This window comes from Ranitomeya imitator, chromosome 4, assembly GCF_032444005.1.
Source record: "Ranitomeya imitator isolate aRanImi1 chromosome 4, aRanImi1.pri, whole genome shotgun sequence".
NCBI lineage: Eukaryota > Metazoa > Chordata > Amphibia > Anura > Dendrobatidae > Ranitomeya > Ranitomeya imitator.
In genome coordinates this window covers 603,808,035-603,817,035 of record NC_091285.1, presented here as the reverse complement: position 1 = coordinate 603,817,035, position 9,001 = coordinate 603,808,035, and positions in this window count along the sequence as shown.

Below are 9,001 nucleotides of genomic sequence, written 5' to 3'. Positions count from 1 at the left end.
CGTTTTCTCTGGCCGCCGGAAAAACAATTTTCAACGGATCCTGCGAAAAACGGATGAAACATGAGGCCATTCGTCGCAAATACAAGTCTATGAGAAAAAAACAAATCCGGCAGCAACTTTTGACGGATCCGTTTTTTTTTTTAAGTTCGCCGGATTGACTGACGGCAAAAACTGATGTGTGAAAGGGGCCTTAGGGGTCCTATTTGCTAGACTGTCCACACTTGGGTGAGCTTGCCCCATACTCGGCAGGAGATAGCTGTGCGTTATAGCACATACGATAAGACGATCGCAGCTTCAAGTCCCCTAAGGAAACTTAAGAACAGTGAAAAGTAGAAAAAAAGTTTTACAAAATATGAAAAGAAAGTTAAAAGTCAAACCCTTTAAAATGAACATACTAAAAAAAATTATACATATGAGGTATCACCGCGTTCAGAAAGTCGGATTTATCAAACTATAAAAATAATCAACCCGATCGTACCGATGAGCGGAATCACTGTGAAGTCATTACCGCAAAGAATTACCATAGAATGTAAGTCCGGAAGGACAGGGTCCTCTCCCCTCTGTACCAGTCTGTCACTGTAAACCTGCTTACTGTAAACGATATCTATAACCCTGTATGTAACCCCTTTCTCATGTACAGCACCATGGAATTAATGCTGCTATATAAATAAATAATAATAATAAAAATGTACAGCGTAAAAACAATTCACAAAAAACAACGTGTTTTGTTTTTTTTCCCACAAGTTGACGGCATTTGGAATTTTTTTCCCGCTTTCCATGACACTGTGTGGTAAAATGAATGGTGTCATTCAAAAGCACAACTCGTCCTACAAAAAAACAAGCCCTCATAGGTCTATGTGCACAAAAAGATACAAGTTATGGCTCTGGGACGAAAAAAACACCCCCCCCCCCCCCTCCCAAAAAAAACAAAACAAACATAACATAAATTGGCCGCATCGTGAAGGGGTTAAAAGCATACTTTAACCCCTTAGCGACCGCCGATACGCCTTTTAACGGCGGCCGCTAAGGGTACTTAAACCACAGCGCCGTTAATTAACGGCGCTGTGGAAAAAGTACATAGCGCCCCCCAGAGGCCGATTTTCTACGGGGTCTCGGCTGCCGGGGGTAGCCGAGACCCCAGAGAACATGATTCGGGGGGTTTTTAACCCACCCCGCATTTGCGATCGCCGGTAATTAACCGTTTACCGGCGATCGCAAAAAAAAAAAAAAACGCGATCTCTTTTTAATTTCTCTGTCCTCCGATGTGATCGCACATCGAAGGACAGAGAAAAGGGGTCCCAGGTGGCCCCCCAATACTCACCTAGCTCCCCCGATGCTCCTCGTGTCTCCCGGTGGGCGCCGCCATCTTCAAAATGGCGGGCGCATGCGCAGTGCGCCGGCCGGCACCGGGAGAATCTTTGGGGTCTCGAGACCCCAAAGAGCATGATCGGGGTCGGTTTTCCCGACCCCTGTTTTGCGATCGCCGGTAATTAACTGTTTACCGGCGACCGCAAAAAAAAAAAAAAAAAAGTAAAGTGTAACTCTCTGTCCTCTGATGTGATCGCACATCAGAGGACAGAGAAATAGGGGGATTCGGGGACCCTACAATACTCACCTGTGTCCCTGGATCCTCTTGCTGCTCCTCCTGGCCGCCGGCAGAAGAAAATGGCGGGCGCATGCCCAGTGCGCCCGCCATCTGTCTCCATCTGCCGGCCGGCAGGAGAACAGCAGTTGGGGCTAAAATTAGGGTTAGGGGTAGGGTTAGGGCTAAATTTAGGGTTAGGGTTGGGGCTAAATTTAGGGTTAGGGTTGGGGCTAAATTTAGGGTTAGGCTTCTTTCACACTTACGTCGGTACGGGGCCGTCGCAATGCGTCGGCCCGACATACCGACGCACGTTGTGAAAATTGTGCACAACGTGGGCAGCAGCTGTAATTTTTCAACGCATCCGCTGCCCAATCTATGTCCTGGGGAGGAGGGGGCGGAGTTACGGCCACGCACGCGCGGTCAGAAATGGCGGATGCGACGTACAAAAAAACGTTTCATTGAACGTTTTTTTGTGCCGACGCTCCGCCAAAACACAACTGATCCAGTGCACGACGGACGCGACGTGTGGCCATCCGTCACGATCCGTCGGCAATACAAGTCTATGGGCAAAAAACGCATCCTGCGGGCACATTTGCAGGATCCATTTCTTGTCCAAAACGACGGATTGCGACGGAATGCCAAATGACGCAAGTGTGAAAGTAGCCTTAGGGCTAGGGTTAGGGTTGGGGCTAAAGTTAGGGTTAGAGCTGGGATTAGGGTTACGGTTTGGATTAGGGTTGGTATTAGGGTTAGGGTTGGCATTAGGGTTACGCTTGGGATTAGGGTTAGGTTTGGGATTAGGGTTAAGGTTGTGATTAGGGGTGTATTGGGATTAGGGTTGAGATTAGGATTAGGGGTGTGTTGGATTTAGGGTTTTGATTAGGGTTATGGTTAGGGTTGACATTAGGGTTGTTTTGGGGTAAGGGTTGTGATTATGGTTAGTGATTAGGATTATGGATGAGGTTGGGATTAGGGTTAGGGGTGTGTTGGGGTTAGGGTTGGAGCTAGAATTGGGGGGTTTCCACTGTTTAGGTACATCAGGGGGTCTCCAAACATGACAGCCAATTTTGCGCTCAAAAAGTCAAATGGTGCTCCCTCCCTCTGCTCTGCCGTGCGCCCAAACAGTGGGTTACCCCCACATATGGGCCATCAGCGTACTCGGGATAAATTGGACAACAACTTCTGGGGTCCAATTTCTCTTGTTACCCTTGTGAAAATAAAAACTTGGGGGCTACAATATCTTTTTTGTGAAAAAAAAAAAATTTTTTATTTTCACGACTCTGCATTCTAAACTTCTGTGAAGCACTTGGGCATTCAAAGTTCTCACCACACATCTAGATAAGTTCCTTGGGGGGTCTAGTTTCCAAAATGGGGTCACTTGTGGGGGATTACTACAGTTTAGGTATATCAGGGGCTCTGCAATCGCAACATAATGCCCACAGACCATTCTATCAAAGTCTGCATTCCAAAAAGGCGCTCCTTCCCTTCCGAGCTCTGCCGTGCGCCCAAACAGTGGTTTACCCCCACATATGGGGTACCAGCATACTCAGGACAAATTGGACAACAACTTTTGGGGTCCAATTTCTCTTGTTACCCTTGTGAAAATAAAAACTTGGGGGCTAAAAAAATCTTTTTTGTGGAAAAAAAATTTTTTTTATTTTCACGGCTCTGCATTATAAACTTCTGTGAAGCACTTGGGCATTCAAGGTTCTCACCACACATCTAGATAAGTTCCATGGGGGGGTCTAGTTTCCAAAATGGGGTCACTTGTGGGGGATTTCTACTGTTTAGGCACATCAGGGGCTCTCCAAACGCGACATGGCGTCCGATCTCAATTCCAGCCAATTCTACATTGAAAAAATAAAACGGCGCTCCTTCACTTCCAAGCTCTGCGGTGCGCCCAAACAGTGGTTTACCCTCACATATGGGGTATCGACGTATTCAGGAGAAATCGCACAACAAGTTTTGTGGTCTAATTTCTCCTGTTACCCTTGTGAAAATAAGAATTTGTGGGCGAAAAGATCATTTTTGTGTAAACAAAAGCGATTTTTTATTTTCACGGCTCTACGTTATAAACTTCTGTGAAGCACTTGGGGGTTCAAAGTGCTCACCACACATCTAGATAAGTTCCTTAAGGGGTCTAGTTTCCAAAATGGTGTCAATTGTGGGGGGTTTCCACTGTTTAGGTACATCAGGGGCTCTCTAAATGTGACATGGTGTCCGATCTCAATTCCAGCCAATTCTGCATTGAAAAAGTCAAACGGCGCTCCTTCACTTCTAAGTTCTGCGGTGCGCCCAAAAAGTGGTTTACCCCCACATATGGGGTATTGGCGTATTCAGGAGAAACTGCATAACAAAATTTATGGTTACATTTCTGTTTTTACACTTGTGAAAATAAAAAAAATGGTTCTGAATTAAGATGTTTGCAAAAAAAAGTTAAATGTTCATTTTTTCCTTCCACATTGTTTCAGTTCCTGTGAAGCACGTAAAGGGTTAATAAACTTCTTGAATGTGGTTTTGAGAACCTTGAGGAGTGTAGTTTTTAGAATGGTGTCACACTTCATTATTTTCTATCATATAGACCCCTCAAAATGACTTCAAATGTGATGTGGTCCCTAAAAAAAAATGGTGTTGTAAAAATGAGAAATTGCTGGTCAACTTTTAACCCTTATAACTCCCTAACAAAAAAAAATTTGTTTCCAAAATTGTGCTGATGTAAAGTAGACATGTGGGAAATGTTATTTATTAACTATTTTTCGTGACATATCTCTCTGATTTAAGGGCATAAAAATACAAAGTTTGAAAATTGCAAAATTTTAAAAATTTTCGCCATATTTCCGTTTTTTTCATAAATAATCGCAAGTAATATCGAAGAAATGTTACCACTAACATGAAGTACAATATGTCACGAAAAAAACAATCTCAGAATCAGCGGGATCCGTTGAAGCGTTCCAGAGTTATAACCTCATAAAGTGACAGTGGTCAGAATTGCAAAAATTGGCTCGGTCATTAACCCCTTACCGGCATCGGACGTACTATACCGTCCGATGCCGGCTCCCCTGCTTTGATGCAGGGCTCCGCGGTGGGCCCGCACCAAAGCCGGGACATGTCAGCTGTTTTGAACAGCTGACATGTGCCCGTAATAGGCGCGGGCAGAATCGCGATCTGCCCGCACCTATTAACTAGTTAAATGCCGCTGTCAAACGCAGACAGCGGCATTTAACTACCGCTTCCGGCCGGGCGGCCGGAAATGACGTCATCGCCGACCCCCGTCACATGTCCGGGGGTCGGCGATGCGTCTCCATTGTAGCCATAGAGGTCCTTGAGACCTCTATGGTTACTGATTGCCCGTCGCTGTGAGCGCCACCCTGTGGTCGGCGCTCACAGCACACGTGCAATTCTGCTACATAGCAGCGATCAGCAGATCGCTGCTATGTAGCAGAGCCGATCGTGCTGTCCCTGCTTCTAGCCTCCCATGGAGGCTATTGAAGCATGGCAAAAGTTAAAAAAAAAAGTTTAAAAAAATGTGAAAAAAATAAAAAAAACATAAAAGTTTAAATCACCCCCCTTTCGCCCCAATCAAAATAAATCAATAAAAAAAAATATCAAATCTACGCATATTTGGTATCGCCGCGCTCAGAATTGCCCGATCTATCAAATAAAAAAAAGTATTAACCTGATCGCTAAACAGCGTAGCGGGAAAAAAACTCAAAACGCCAGAATTACGTTTTTTTGGTCGCCGCGACATTGCATTAAAATGCAATAACGGGCGATCAAAAGAACGTATCTGCACCGAAATGCTATCATTAAAAACGTCATCTCGGCACGCAAAAAATAAGCCCTCAACCGACCCCAGATCACGAAAAATGGAGACGCTACGAGTATCGGAAAATGGCGCAATTTTTTTTTTTTTTTTTAGCAAAGTTTGGAATTTTTTTTCACCACTTAGATAAAAAATAACCTAGTCATGTTTGGTGTCTATGAACTCGTACTGACCTGTAGAATCATAATGGCAGGTCATTTTTAGCATTTAGTGAACCTAGCAAAAAAGCCAAACAAAAAACCAATGTGGGATTGCACTTTTTTTGCAATTTCACCGCACTTGGAATTTTTTTCCCGTTTTCTAGTACACGACATGCTAAAACCAATGATGTCGTTCAAAAGTACAACTCGTCCCGCAAAAAATAAGCCCTCACATGGCCAAATTGACAGAAAAATAAAAAAGTTATGGCTCTGGGAAGGAGGGGAGCGAAAAACGAACACGGAAAAACGAAAAATCCCCTGGTCATGAAGGGGTTAAGTACCAAATTGGCTCTGTCACTAAGGGGTTAAAGAAAAAAAAATCCCATAACAATCACTAGGAAGCTCATACAAGAAGCCTGCAAAGTGGTTTTTCATGTGGATTTCGGAGAAGAAAAAAAACAGCTGTGACCACAACACTGACTACAGGAACACAAGGAGGCCTGCACTTTGTAAGTCCTGGGACCCCATAGGTGAGGGAGGTGAGGGTCTCACTGAGAACTGTATAAGAAGCGGATGACCTCAGCAGGAGCCGTCACTACTCCGGATTATAGCAGCGCTGGAATTATATTTTACTCATCAACCAATCAGATCGCTGTTTCTAAGATGAAGAGACATTAAACAAAATATAATCCGTGCTCTGATTGGCTGTAATACGTGCCTACTCTATGACACCAGTCTCCACCATGGCACGCTCCTCATACGCTCACGTCTCCTCTTACCCTCTCCGCCGGGTACAGGCTCTGCCCGCTGTCATCAGCGCTGCTGCAGGTGGCGGCCTCCGCGGGCTCCACAGCTGCTGTCGCCTCTGACGCCATGATGTCGTAGCCGGCGCTATTGGCGGGAGTGGGCGACATGACGTGCGGTGCTGATATACCGCGTACTATGTCCGCGCACAGCTCCCGGCCGCCGCCATTTTACACTGATCCAACTAGTGCAGCTGGCGGGGAGGTAGTCAGCATGTATGGGCCACAGATGGCACTGAGTGCAGGGGAGGTGAGGGAGTCTGAGAGGAGCAGCTCACATCGTGCTGTGGTGGGAAATAGGGGAGACAAGATGGCGGCCAAGAAGGGTGCGGAGTGGTGGAAGATGTGTGGCACTGCGCGGAGCCACACTGGGATGAGACGTGTGGCGTCCATTGTCAATGGTGTGCACGGTCCATGGCAATGATCAATAGTTCTAACTGGGGCAGAACCTGAGGGGGTTAGAGGTCCACGGCACGTCCTCCCGTGGCTCCACCGCTGTGGGTGTTAGGTGGAATCTGCAGCTAAGTCGCGTCTATTAGGGGACATATGAGCCACGACGCTGCTGGGTTTAATCACCGGGACATTTTTTTAGGTAGCTTTCAAGTGCAAAATGTTTTTTTTGTTCCACAGCAAAATCTCCCAGAGATGAACTTGTGGAACGTCCTATTTCTGGGCCTGAATTTTATTTCCTACGCTCAGCAGAAGGTGTCCCGATTACCGGGGGCCCACTTAGCTGAACGATGCGGGAGAAAATGAGCTTTATTCCCCCGGCGGTGTTCCGGTTTCAGTCACGGGGGCGGCACTGGAATGAATTTAGTCATGGCAGAGCGGCCTGGCCGTGACTGACAGCCGTCCACAATGTAGCCGGCAGTGCTGAGGGCACGGTTACAGCCGCTGTTCTGTGACTGAATCGGCGCCGCCTTCGTGACTGAAAAAATTTTGAGTTTCCGTGCGGGCGACACACGCCTCAAATCGCCGCATGTGGACACATCCGCATACAACACATGTCCCTGCGTACCCAATGTTAAACACCGCAACGCAGGAGGCAGTAGACGTAGCCTGGGCTGAGCTTCACGGAGGAAGTACGCTGCCATCTGCGCGCACAGGAACGCAATTCTGAAACCAGCCTTAGTGAATAGAAGTAGAACTACAGGAAATCTGCAACATAAAAAATTCACTAAATACTCATCATAGGAACATAGCCTAATGCCGGGGTCACACTTGCGAGTGCAATGCAAGAAACTCGCATCAATACCCAGCTCTGGCACTCGGGACCGGAGCGGGCGACTACATGTATATCTATGCAGCCGCACGCTCTGGTCCCAAGTGTCGGTGGCAGTGCCGGGTTTCGGTGCGCGAGTTTCTCGCGTTGTACTCACAAGTGTGACCTCCGCCTAAGGCCGGCTTCACACTCAGCGTATGAAAATACGGTCCGTTTTTTACAGCCGTAATACGCTGAAAAGTCCCCAAAATAGTGGTCCGTAGCTCCTCCGTAAGCAGGGTGTTTCTGCGTTTTTTGCGCATGGCATCCTCCGTATGTAAGGGTGGTTTCACACTTGCGTTTTTGTCTGCAGCATTTTTTGCACAAAAAACGCATGCGTTTTTTTCCCCTATATTTAACATTGAAAACGCATGCGTTTTTTGGTGTACGCGTTTGCATGCGTTTCTGAACGCATGCGTTTTTTTACTGCATGCGTTCATTTTCAAAAATGCAACTTGTAGTATTTTTGAGGGGCGTTTTTTGGACACAAAAAAAGAATGCGTTTTCATGCGTTTTTTTTGGGCAAAAAAATACATTGGAGTCAATGGAAACGCATGCGTTTTTTTGTGCATGCGTTTGCGTTAAAAACGCATGCGTTTTTATATTAAAAAAACAGAAAACACACTGATATGCCACCCCCCCACCATAAAGGTTATAAAGGGATCATAATCTTAACCCTAAAGGGATCCTAACCCTAGCCTTAACCCTAAAGGGATCCTAACCCTAAAGGGATCCTAACCCTAACGGGATCCTAACCCTAAAGGGATCCTAACCCTAACGGGATCCTAACCCTAAAGGGATTAGGGTTAGGGGTAGAGTTAGGGTTAGGATCCCTTTAGGGGTAGGGTTAGGATCCCTTTAGGGTTAGGGTTAGGATCCCTAGGGGTAGGGTTAGGATCCCTTTAGGGTTAGGATCCCTAGGGGTAGGGTTAGGATCCCTTTAGGGTTAGGGTTGGGATCCCGTTAGGGTTAGGATCCCTACCCCTAACCTTAACCCTAGCTATTTATGTTTATAGTGTTTTTTTTACTTTATTTAGATGATTGGCAGCTGTCACACATTTCTCAGCATGCGTTTAAAAAACGCAAACGCATGGAAAAACGCATGTAAACGCGTCAAAACGCCGCGTTTTTTACACCACATGCAAAAACGCATGCGTCTAAAAAACGCAGCGTTTGCATGCGTTTACATGCGTTTTTTCACCATGCGTTTTTTTTTTCAAACGCATGCGTTTTAAAACGCAAGTGTGAAACCAGCCTAATCCGTATGTCATCCGTACTGCGTGTTTTTATCGCAGGCTTGCAAAACCGACATACGGCTATACAAGGGATCCATGTGTTAAAAAAAAAAAAACATATACTGTCTATATATATATATATATATATATATAT